The sequence below is a fragment of the Silene latifolia genome, chromosome 9 (assembly GCF_048544455.1).
Source record: "Silene latifolia isolate original U9 population chromosome 9, ASM4854445v1, whole genome shotgun sequence".
In the NCBI taxonomy this organism is placed as follows: Eukaryota; Viridiplantae; Streptophyta; class Magnoliopsida; order Caryophyllales; family Caryophyllaceae; genus Silene; species Silene latifolia.
Window position 1 is genome coordinate 154,282,498 of NC_133534.1, and position 13,989 is coordinate 154,296,486.

Below are 13,989 nucleotides of genomic sequence, written 5' to 3' on the forward strand. Positions count from 1 at the left end.
CTAATTTATCCATAAAATCAACGTTCACTGTTCAAACAATTGCATCTCCTTTGTACCTCTCTAGAAATCCAAATTTATTTCATACCATTAATTGCCCAAGGAAGTCACACATTAGTTTCACCTCTTAATGAACCAAATCTCCCAATCTCACTCACTATCCGCAAATCTACGTCGCGACATGCCTCCATTAAGTTCGCTATATACCACTATTTCCAAACGACCTTTCATTACATATGTTCTTACTCAACACTATTTCTAACCATCTCCCTCCATAATTTATTATACATCTCAAGTTGCTACTATCCACATCCTTTCTTTCACTCTTTTCATTCTCACGTTCCTTAAACTTACATCATGCCTTGCTCACATTCACTTACATTTTCATTACTCAACATACAATCATGTCACTCATCTCGTCTCACACAACATGCTCTATGCCTCAATTAAGTCTTACCAATCCCAACACATATAAATCATGTCCTCCCCACCGAACTCATACTCATCATAGGTGCCACTCTTTACACCACAAAATTGGGTAACTTACGCGTCAAGACCAACATACATGTAAAACAATGCATAAAGAAGCAAAATGACGCCTTTGAATTAAACATAATATGCAACGAAGTCAAAAGATAAGCATATGACCCAAAACAGGGGTCACTAGATCGAGTACAGGCCACTCGATCGAGTAAGTGACTTACTCGGTCGAGTAGGTGAAGATCAGAAGCACGTAAACAAATTACCAGGGCTACTCGATCGAGTACCCAAGGCTACTCGATCGAGTTACCCCCTACTCGATCGAGTATCCTAGTTACTCGATCGAGTACCCCAATTCTCAGCACTGTCCAGTTTTCGTAAAACAGTCATAACTCACTCATTACTTGGTCATTTTGGGCGTGTGACCTATCGTTAGAATCGTAAAAGGACAAGCTATCACCTCCAATTGGAATCACATCAAAATCATTTATGCATCTCAAGTTATAGCAGTTTAAAGACAACCTCCTTATCATCGAAAAAACACAACTATTGATTTTTACTTCCCAAACGACTTAAACAACAACAAGGTAGACAAAACCACCCAGTACTCATAAAACCAATATTGCTAATCTCATGTTACCATCTTCAAAAATCAAGCAACATCATCCATCATGCACATATATTATTCAACTTACCAATCACATATTACCCACATGTTATCTCACATCTCCCAACATACTAAGCAACATTATAAACGCAACATGTGATATAGCTAAGCATGAAATTTTATCAAGCTTTTCATATAATCAACGAAACAGTGACGTCATATTATCAAATGCCACATAGTAATCATCCAACATGCTTTTCTATTCCAACAACAATTCTATATATCTCATCAATCTTTCAATTCAGATCCCCCATCCTCCACATACATGCATCCATCAATTCATACAACATACTACTACATAGATACACACAAAGACACAAATCAAGACATAACGATCCCGACACATATCCCATGGTGACCGGTTCAAAATTGTAGGGCGAGTTCGCGACTTTAGGACGTCTCCCAAGTCTTTGCATTAGCTCCTACAACCTTTACCCCGGGTTCATTTTAATTTGACTCCTATATTCATTAGGTTCATTGGTTACAGGTTTCAGGATCGTCGCTCTGATACCATTTGTAACACCCCCATACTCCAAGTGCCTTACCAGGACCACTTGGGTATGAAGACATCACCATCTCGGTCGCCCGAGGTATGATAATCAAATAGACAAAACAGAAACAACGTTTATTATAAATAGTTTAATGAATGAATACAATCCTCAAAACCAAACCAAAGTACGATACAATATTCTCAACGACTGTTCTAACTGAAATGTAAATAAACTAAGGCTACAGCGGAAGACTCCTATCATCTGTCGTGGCATCCCAGCTATCCCAGTACTCATCTCAATACCTGCTCAATATCTGCTCACCATCCCCGAATGGATCACCGCAGGTTTACAAAACAACACCGGGTCGATTACTAATCACACAATCAATATAGATAACAATAATAAGATAACAGAGGCATGAACCGAATCACACACACACACACACACCACCAACTCCCATCATCTCAATCTTGACTCGTCCACCGGGACCAGCCCCGCCAGATGGGGGGACCGCAGCCGTTCCCACCTAAGCCCCGCTCATCGTACGAGCGATAACCCTGTCTATTAATGTGCACATCCCCTTCCGTGGCGGGTTCCACGAAGGGCGAAACTAGGGCGTGAAGTCACTCCCGCAAGTGACCCCACTCAGCCGAGAACGCATCTCGAGAGCCATAGACAACCAATCACAATCACAATCACAATCACAATCATCATATCAAACAACTAACTACAAGACATCACCAATATCCCATTATGGGACTAATACGAGTAGAAATCCTACCGGAAAGCACAACAAGCAGACGGTATCTACAGCTGTATCAAAACGCCTCTTCTACGAATCCTCCTCCTATCATATAGCACATAAAGACTATACATCACAAACTACTCATAAAACCCCCAAACCCTAAATTAGGGTTTAACCAAACTTAGCAAAACATTATAAAAATTGTATTAAAAGCTTACCCTCGACGCAAGGAACTCAACGATACGAACTATGACACGAACTGACCGTCTGAACTCCGGGAATTGCTAAGGATGCGATTAGGAAGATGAACTGACTGCTTTCTCTCTTAAACAGGTTTTAGGTTTTGGTAGAAGTGTTTTAAAACAATAACGATTATGTTTAAATACCCTAATCGCATAATTAACAAAACCCGCGAAAAACTCCCCGTAAACCGGACACTCGATCGAGTACCCAAGGTACTCGATCGAGTACCCCCTTACTCGATCGAGTACCCCAGCTACTCGATCGAGTACCCAACAGGTCAGAAACTATTTTATTTCGCAACTTACCCTTACTCGACAGAGTAAGGCCTACTCGATAGAGTACCTCAAGACTTATAAATACGGAGTATTACAAGTTCGTGCTGAAAGAAAACTCAGGGAGGACGCTGAAAAGGAGGTCCTTACTGAGAGAGCCAAGACCGAGGCTGCGGCGGCTGAAGCTGCTAAGCTGCTGGAGATGCGTGACCTCGTTCAGAAGCATGCCGACCTTTACCGTACGCAGAGGGATGAATGGAGGGGCATGTTTCAGTCCCAGGGGAAGGTGGTTCGGAATAAGGATGCTATCATCGCCCAAAGGGAGGAGGACATTGAGACGCTCCAGACCGTTATCCTCCCTAACATGTGTGCCCAATACCGGGACCTGGCCGAGGAGGCTGCCAGGGAAGTGATTGGGGAGCTCTTCCCTCTTGATGGTTCCTTTCCGTGGGACAAATTTGACGAGCTGTTTGATGACAAGCTCGAAGCTAAGGAGAAGGCCGCGGAGGAGAAGGCCAAGGAGGAGGTACGGGTGAAGAAGGAGGAAGAGGTGGCTGCGGAGAAGGCAGCCCTTGCTGAAAAGGCCAAGGAGGCCAAAGAGGAAGCGGAGAGGATGAGGGCAGCTGAGGCTGCTGAGGCTGAGGCTGCCAAGAAAGCTGAGGCTGAGGCTGCTGAGAAAGCCGAGACTGCGAAGACAGCTTCTGAGTCGCTCAACAGGGACGACGCTGCTAACGCCGTTGATGACAAGCAGCAACAGGCGTAGGGAGACGGGCGGTCGTCACCAGGCTCCCCCGGCATCTCGGATAGCTTCAGCTGTTCGGGGGCCAATTATTAAGCCTTTCCTCCCTGTCATCTTTTGGCGCTTAAATGATATGTCTGTAATCTTTTGCTTTCCTTTTCTTTGTATTTTGTACACCTTTGGTAGGTTGTGTTTTGGCTTATCCCTATGGGGACGGCCGTCGTCTGTATTCTCCTCACTTGCAACCCGTTGTCATTTTTAATAAGAGTTTGTTGATTTTGCCTCTGGCTCGGCCGAGGTCTTTTCTTGTCTTCTTGCGTTATTAATTGAGCGCTCTTTTTCATTTTTACCTTCGGCTTGGCCGAGGCAGTCAGAATGCGTATCTCAACTGTGTTTAACGTATTTTCTTGAATATGTTAGCGTGTCGACCGTTGTGTCCCCGGCCAGGCCTTCGGTTGGCCGAGGCGACTAGGGGTTACGGCGCGACAGCGTATGATAGCGACTGCTGTGACGTCTACCTCTTAAAGTGACTGCCGTGGCGTCTACCTCTTGGGGTGACTGCCGTGGCGTCTACTTCTTGGGGTGACTGCCGTTGCGTCTATTTCTTGATAGTGACTGCGGTGACGTCTACCTCTTGGGGTGACTGCAGTGGCGTCTACCTCTTGGGGTGACTGCCGTGGCGTCTACTTCTTGGGGTGACTGCCGTTGCGTCTATTTCTTGATAGTGACTGCGGTGACGTCTACCTCTTGGAGTGACTGCCGTGGCGTCTACCTCTTGGGGTGACTGTCGTTGCGTCTATTTCTTGATAGTGACTGCGGTGACGTCTACCTCTTGGAGTGACTGCCGTGGCGTCTACCTCTTGGGGTGACTGCCGTGGCGTCTACTTCTTGGGGTGACTGCCGTTGCGTCTATTTCTTGATAGTGACTATGGGGGGGGGGGGGAATGAACACTTTGGTGGAAAACTTGGACCATTCTTCATTAGATATAAACATGCGTCGGGGTGCCCACAGTTGTCTTGGGCACCTCCGCCGCTATACAAAGTATTTCCTGAGATAGTGTTCTAATGGCTCATCCAAGGCACACCCTCCATGTCTGCTAGCCGGTATGTACCCAGCCTTATTTCTTCAACCACTTTGCCGGGACCTTCCCATTTAGCCGTCAGTTGCATCCATGGGGTCGCCCTTCTGTTGTAAGGATGGGCTCTTTCCCTTCTCTGATTTCTTTGCCACTTTGAGGGATTGCATGTTACACCCTCTGGCAGATATCTGGATGTTGACCACCTCATCCTTCTCGTCCCTGGAGACGAGCTTATGCACCTCCCCCCGGTCCGAGACATACATCAGTGTCAGGGCCCGGATGGACATCACTGCGTCGGCCTCGCTCAGAGTGACTCGGCCAATGAGAACGTTGTAGGCGGACGAGCCGTCAATGACCACGAACTCAGATAGGACATTCTTGGCCGCATTCCCCTCGCCGAACATCACTGGCAGTCTGATTGACCCTAGGGGTACCAGGCCGGCCCCGGAAAAGCTGTACAGCGGATTTGTGCAGGGGCTCAGGTCCTCAACCTTCAAACCGAGGCCGAGGAAGCACTCTCTGAACATGACGTTCGTTTAGGCGCCTGTGTCAATCAGGCACCTCTTGACCAGGTGGTTGGATATGTCCAAGTGGACTACGAGTGGGTCGCTGTGAGGGGCGATGACTCCCTCGTAGTCCTTCTTCCCGATAGTTATATCGGGGACGTCGGAAGTGGGGATCGCTGTTTTGGGCACAAAGTTGATGGCCTGATACAGCTCGTTCAGGTGCCGTTTGTGCCCATGAGCGGACCCACCGTTCTCGTTGCCCCCGATGACAACATGGATCACTCCTATCCGTTCGAAGACGGATTTCTTATTTGAACCGCCGGCATCCGTATTTTGGCCTTTGGCAACATACTTGCCGAGGCTCCCCTTCCGGATCAGCTCTTCGATGGCATTCTTCAGATGCCGGCAGTTGTCAGTAAGGTGACCGGTGTGGCCGTGGTACTCACAGTCCTGGCTCGTGTCACCATCCCCCTTCGGCTTGGGAGGCCTTTCCCACTTCTGGCCCTCGTTCCTGCTCAGGGCGAAGACCTCGGCGGCAGACACGACCAGGGCGGTGTGATCTTTGTACCGCTTTTGGTAGTACGTTTCCGAACTCCCCCCGGCGCCCGCCGAGTTCTGTTTCCCGGTGGTCCTGTCAGACCGTGACCTATTATTGTCACGGCGTCCTTCATCCGGGTTGTCCTCCCAGCGACTCTTTCTCTCTGAGTGCCCGGCCTCGCTGGGGCCTACCCAGGTCCTGTGATAGTCTTCCACCTTGATAGTCAGGAGATCCGATGTCTCAACGGCCCTCCTCACGAATCTGCTGAACCTTGGCGTCGAACCTCTTCACATAACTTCGGAGAGACTCGCCTCCCTCCTGTCTGATAGTCAGGAGATCCGATGTCTCAACGACCCTCCTCTTGTTGCAAGAATATTGGGCTAAAAACGTCTCCCTTAAGTCGGTGTAACAGTATACCGACCCATCGGGTAGCCCCTTGTACCAACTTTGTGCCATCCCATGCAGTGTCGTTGGGAAGACTCGGCACCAAACCTCATCGGGTTGCTCCCAAACCGACATGTAAGACTCGAAAGCCTCGGTGTGGTCGGTCGGGTCGCTTTCTCCTTTGTATGCTATGGGTGGCAACTTCAGCTTAGTCGGCACCGGGATATCTAGGACGTAGGCGCTGAGGGCTGTCTGACCACGTGCCGAACGACACGCGATGATCGGCTCCTCACATCCCTAGTCCGGCTCCTCTCCCCGTGGCGGGAAGGGCTTCTTCTCCGACTCTGGTGAGTCGGGATTCTTCTCCGACTCTGGTGAGTCGGACTTCTTTCACTCCTCTGCGGGGTGTCTCGTCGGCGCTGCGGCGACGCCGTCCTCCCTCGAGTGCGGGAAGGACTAAGGTCTACAACTAGCGCTCTGGGCTCCCCCGACGTCTTGACAGGGTCAGCTTCTCCTAGTGCTCCGTTCAAGTTTCTCGGAGTCACATTATGGGCCCTGGTCTCCTGGACGGGTTCCGCCGCTCTTGTCGGTGTGACAGTGTGAGCCGGCGTACTACCAATTATGTCCAAGAGTAGCTTCAGCTTTGCTGCATCAACCACATGTCCCATGATGGTGACCTGGTTGGCGGGCAGCGGCGTATCTGGTATTATTGGCATCCCGTACTCGGGCTGAATTACCCGGCCGGTGGAGGGCTGCGCAACCCCAGAATTGTGGACGGTATCATCTTGGCAGAATTCGGTTTCGTCAGTTACGAATACCTCTTGTTGTTTCGACATCTTCTTAGCTTTTTGGGTGGGTTTTTGTTTTGTTTTTTTTTTGTTTGGGAATGAATGTGACTAGCTTCTAGTATCTTTCCCCACAGACGGCGCCAATTGTTCCGGGTGTAATTCCAGAGCTGTTATTTGTTACCACCCGTGCTTGTAGAATGACGTCTTTGGTTGAATCCTCCTCTCGGTCTCCTGAAACGATGAACAAACTGAGGGCTCGGCTTTGGACCGACCGAACTTACTCCGACGCTCAAGTCAGTAAACTTAAAGGGATAAGTTGTTGTTACTTGGCGAAGTATGTATTGTAGAGAGATAAGGAAGATATTACCAGATGAATAGTGATTCTTAGGTTAAATTGTGGATCTCCTCCTCAATGAGAGTTGAGGAGTATTTATAGACTTTCACCTTTTGTCACGTAGTGGCCAAGTTGCCAAGTGGCTATCAGGTGGAAAGACTGATGTACCCTCGGCCGAGGGACCCATGGCAGGCCGGCGGGCGCTGTTGACTCCACGCCGAGGGGTCTTGGATATGAGTTCGCGGATATGTGCCCCGGCTGGCTAGTTGTCCCAGCCGGGACCCAAGAGACATGCCGACAGGCTGCGTCGGTTAGGCTGTCTAAGTCGTTGACTTGCTTGTGGATATCTTTGACCTTGCTCAATATGTTGACTTGGTCAGCGGGTGCAGAATATGCCCCATCAGTTACATCACATAATTCATATTTGATTAAACTTTTATATGAAACTCACATAACTTACAATTTCAACAATCAAACATCATGCAACAACTTTCAAAATTCATAATTAAATAACCGCTTAGCTATTTCGCGAGCTATTATCGTTTTTAGGAAATATAATGAATTAACTAATAATAGGAAAGAGAATCAATTGCAAAGCTTAAGGAATTTATTTATAACAAATTTTACAACTCAGTTGGTCGGAACAAAAACTTTATAGCAATTAGACAGAAAATTGGGCAACTTGCAAAAATCACTATTAAATAACGACTCTTTAAGATTTTACGTGGCTTATCATTTTGAAAACGTGAATGAATATTCTAAACAGTGGAGTTGGAATTATGCATAAAAAATAAACACGTTTTAAATGGTTTCTTTTTCAAAAACATGGGTCGAAACAATGTCGTGCATTAACAATCTGACCACTGTCAACTAAAATATTTATTTCTCTCAAAATATAATTCATATTAGCATGCAGCTAAAGCATTAAAAGCGAAATCAGAATGTTATCACACATAAAATTTTCACCATCATATAGAGAACACATTTTAAATGGCAGCCTGTACAAACAAGGTACATTCTGGAATTTATTAAAATTTTTGGTTCCTTTAAATTACTTCACATTATCACACAACCATTCTTCCTCCAACACATGTTACATATCATTTGAGGCATAGAAATCACGTTGCACCATATACATGTAATTGCCATCTAGAAAACGGTAAAGATTGCGAAACCGAAAATAAACTCAACTAAATAACCCAATAATCATGTATGTATAGACAATGCATTAGTTTCTCATCGTAACAATCACAACTTATATAAATACGAAAATATATCCTAGAAATCACTAAGGTGTCACTTATTGAATACTAACCTTATAACTAAATTAAATGTATATAATTAGACGTAAAAATTGGCATGAAATTTTCAACACACAACTATATACATTCATGGCTTAGGGCAACACATTCCACATACCACTAGACATGGATTGCTAAGGCAATTAGTAAAATAATAACAATCATAAATCTCAAAATTCGATCACATTTGCCTAGTAAGCAAAACAGTAAACTCTTGCAAAGAATAAGACATTCAACAAGAAGTATATACACACTTAGAATAACAGCAAAACTGTTAGGTTCATATACCTATTATTAGACTCCTCTAATAGTGAACAAATTAACTTGTTAATTATATGTTCTTTAGATCTAGTGCATGCATAACAAAATGAATGATTTATAAGAAAACAATGTCCCTTACATTGAAAATTTCGGTTTTATGGGCACAAGTAAGGTCTCCTACCTTCACTTGTTCTTGAGCTATGATGAGTAATAGGATGATCCTCCAAGACCTCAAGTATAGAAGTCACTCCTCTTGATTGCACCCAAGATTATCCCTTATCCCCACTAAATAATATTTGCTAGATATTTGTTTAGTAGTTTACCTTAAAATTGATTACTAATAATCATATATTACACTAATAATATTAGTAATATTTATTGAACAATTTGAATCAAACTTCACAAGTTTTTAGAGGAAAAACTATGAACAAGAGAGAGGTTTTGTTGCATGTTCATATGTTGAGAGTATGATGGATGAAAATAAGAACAAAAGGCTCTTTCACCATAAGGTGGTCCGGCCCTATGCTCTTAATAAGAGCAAAATTGTCTTCCCAAAACTCTTTTTCAAATGCTTTATTGGTAGAGTGATTTTTGGTAGGTGCAACATTACAAGTGTTGCTTGTGTCATAAACTTTTATTACAAAATAGAAGACTTAGGACAAGTGTCCTATGACCTCCAAAAATCGGTGCATATGGACTAATTATAGTCCATTTTTGTCTTATAATATTTGTCCCACAAATGCTTATAAGTCTTATGTTTAATTATCTTACATAATTAAATATTAATTTGATCATACAACAATTATGACACAAATTAATAAACATATATTCACTCAACTTATTGAGTAATATTTTATCATTATATCAACATATAATGGGTCCCATAATAGCTAGTTAGTTAAATTCACAACCTCTTGTAAATGTAAATAACTAATTACCTCTACCTCGAAACATTTATAAAACCTCAACTTAATTTAGTGAATTAACATATTAATCCACTAAATATGATCTTATTTAATCACATTAACATAAGATACATATTTCCTCTTATAAAAATAAATTGTTCATTTTTAAGGAATTAATCAATTTGTATCGATATACAATTAATTAACTTTTTTAGATAAAGGCATCATCCTTTAGGTGTGACCTTAAGGGATCAACTGACCACCACCGTCCCACGACAGTAACGTCAAACTCTAGCAAGCCAATCGTTACCGATTAATGTTGATCAGTTGACTATATAATTGAATCATCCCTTACGTATTCTTTATATGAGATTTAATAATGATATTTAAATCATGTGATCGCACTATTGTTGAGGACACATTTCCCAACAATCTTCCACTTGTCCTCGACAAGTGTGCGTCACCAATTCTCTTGTCCTATTACAATCTCCCACTCAATGCAAGGTGTCTTGCAGGTCGTACTTACATTTGATCATATCTTGAGTGGTTTTCTCGATCTGGAGATTAACTGTCTGACCGGAATTATCTATCATAGATACCTTCCGAGCGTGGCCACGCATTTCCAGTTAACTACTCCTCGAGTGGCCTTGAGATTTCAAACAACCCTGACAAGGGGTGGACAATTCCTATCGCCCTATTCCCTTCGTTCACCCACACCCATCATAACCCAAAATATACCCAGTTTGACCTCGTTTAAGAAATCGTAGAGTATAAATCAAAGCTAATCCGAAGTTGTGCCAACTTGGGCGAATAGTCTCTAGTCAAAAGAATTGACTCATAAGAATACTATAGTAGCTCTTGCCACGACCAGGCTTTATGAATTACCGAACTCTATAAGCGGTCACCGCCCGACGATTGTCTCATACAGTCTGCCTATGTGATCGACTAGTCATCCCATATGACTCTATGGCACTTGAACTTGCCATCAATCGCATCACACTCTAGTCACTTCGAGACGTCACCTCATATAAGTAACTAGGGGTGAATACCATGTCAATCCAGTTCACTTTAATGAGGTTCAATTTGTCTCTACAACCCATTTGGATACGACAAGGTAGTGGGTGAGTTTAATAAAACTCAAACGATAAATGTGATTATCACATATGAATAGTCAATACACTATTACTACTTCATATTCTTTAATCTCTAGTGTATTAAAACACTAGTTAAAATGCAATACAAGCTTGGCAAGTGGATATACCCGATATCCATATATTCCAACTTAATTAATTGCTATTTCCTTCCATTCAATGTCATCTCTTAATAACATGAATTTCTCTAAGTATATGTCCAGACTTCATACTAGACCCGAGTTCTTTATCTTGAAAGAAGCTCCCACTGTTATCACATAACATATGATAAAGTCATTTGTAGAGAGATTCACTCTTCATCCCTACGTTGACCATTTTATCACAATTTACTTAGATTTCTTTTGTAGAATTTGCAATGCGCGAAACTAAAACACATTTCTTAGTTTCTTACTCCTTTGTCAATAACATTTGCTTAGGATTTCATCAAATCCTTTTTAAGCTTGGAAACTAAAGTTGGTGCAACCCTTCAACACTTTAACTTAGTTTATGATCCAAACATGTGTACACGTCATCAATTGTACTTTAAGGCTTTCACAAGCCCATCTTATGAATTAACTTATTATTGACTTATCATGCACCTAGCATATGGTACATCACAGCACGTGCGTCTGTTGGCATACATAATCGTTCTAATGGCGGAAACATTAGTAATCGATTTCATGTAATCAACAACTTAATGGGTTCAGTGAACGACTATGATTCCATCATAGTAATTCCACTTTCATCATCATGAATAAGCCATTCAACTTTGTTGATGTTAAACATATACGAAATAACTTATCTTCATAAGACTCTCAATTCTATGCCAATTTACTCTCACATAGATTCAAAATCTAGAATACTTTGCATCCCTTTCCAAGTCTCCCAATTACTCTTACCAGAAGAGATCATTGGTATATTATTCTCAATAAGTAATATGTTTTCAACATATATGACATGGAGAAACAATTCTAGCTCCCACTTAACTTCATGTATATCATGATTCTTCAATCATTTGAATGAAACAATTCACTATAATCACATGAACGAAAAGTATAATCCTTTAATGCTAGCTTAAGATCATCTTGTGATCACTTAAGATAGCTACGCATAATATGTTAGGATTCTTAGATCTTCATTTAATCTTTTGTATTTTAAACACTTCCTTCTCTAAATTCCCATTTTAGAAAAGCGAAATTTTATTTGCCATTCTTCATTTAATGAAATGTGGCAATCCCTAAACAATTTATCTTGATCAACATCTTCATGTAAATCTTATGCACTTAAGTACTCAAAAGCTCTATTCGATTTAAGGAGACACTTTCCTTTAAGTAAATCTACTTTCGAGTAACAATTTTCGGATTGTAATATTTCGGCTCGTATTTATAACAAGGTCATTATATATATATAACAGGGTCATGATACTATCACTTTCACAAAGTAATATTTTTTTTTTATTTTAAACAATAAGACATGTGCGATAGACTCCCACTGAACTATGGTCTCATACTATCTTCATAGATAATAGTGCAATACCAACTTCCATTCTTTTAATTCAATTACTTTCACAAAGTAACATTTCAACTATAAGAGGTGTTTGTGACGATACAATCTTCTCCCACTCTATCTCTAAGAAATACATCTATCTTCTTGAGAGAAAGTTTTGTGAGACACAAACATATATATTTTAACGGAGTTTAGCTTTCAAAAGGCCATCCTAACATGGCAGCTTGATAATATACGAGTCTTATCCATGTCATCTGTTTGATAGACTCTCTATTCTAGGTATCTCATGGTTGACCATCCAATTAGAATTACTTGTCCATTTTGGATTGCAAATTCCCAAAATTGAGTTCATCAACTCAAACCGACTCATATTAGTTTGATCTTATGGGTAGTGACGCTAGGTCATAATCCATCTTTAATAAATCAAATTTATTACTTAGATCTTTGCCACTACGATTGGGTCGTAATGCTTAGAACTTTATTCAATTGGTTCTCTACGTCATTTTAGAATTTCTCAAATCTCTCAAATGCTTCACCTTTTATTAGATTAAGTAAATATACCCTTATCTACTTGAATCATTGACAAAAGTGATGAAGTAGTCATAAATTCCCCTTGCGGTGATGCTTATTAGAACACATACATCGGCATGTATTAGTCTCAACAATCACTTGCTTGTGTCCCTTTACCACTAAAGGAAGTAGAAATTATATTGCAAAGGAGACAAGATTCGCATATTCCATATGATTGAAAATCAAATGGTCTAATAATTCTAGTCGACACTAGCATTTTAATGCATTTCTCATTTACGTAACCTAATTGAAAAATCAAATGTACAAATCATTTGGATAACTTGTTATGAGTCTTTTGGTGCGTATTATGTAGATATCTTTACATGAGTTGGAACTTGTCTAAAACTTATGTATCATAGAGATAAGTGACATGGCTCACATCCATGTCTATTTTCAACAAAATACAACAATTGTCTTTGAAGACAAAATATAAATCCTTTCATGTCTCACATAGAAATGGAAATAATGTTTTAGACTAAGTGGATACATAATAACAATTATGTAAATTATAACTCAAAGCTATTAGCAAAAACAAGTACATAAATTTCTCTTTGAAGTGGCGGCTACCCGAGCTCCATTTCATTGTCGGAGATTCATATCACTCTTGTTTAGCTTTTCCACATTTCCAAGTCCCACTTGGAGTAACAAGCCCAACTTTGATATCTTCTAAATACTTGGGGCAATTTCGCTTCCAATGGCCCATGACATTACAATAATAACATTCCTCATAGGATTTGGCACCCTTCTTGGTCTTGGTCTTGGTAGTCTCACTATCCATTTCCAATTTATAATCAGGTTTGGGTTTCTCGCCCATTTTTGCCTTCCCTTTATTAATACCAAAACTCTTTTCATTTGCAAGGACACTCTTGCTAGAACTCCCACTCAATTTGATATTCCTCATTGTTTCTTCAAACAAGGATTCCTTAGGCTTTGTAAGATTTTCTTCACAAGAATTTCTTTTCAAGGTGGTGGGCAATAATATTGGAGTGGGTGGAGTGGAGGTGGTAAAGAAGCAAAAATTTCCATCCTGACCAATGCCAATGCGTAATTCTC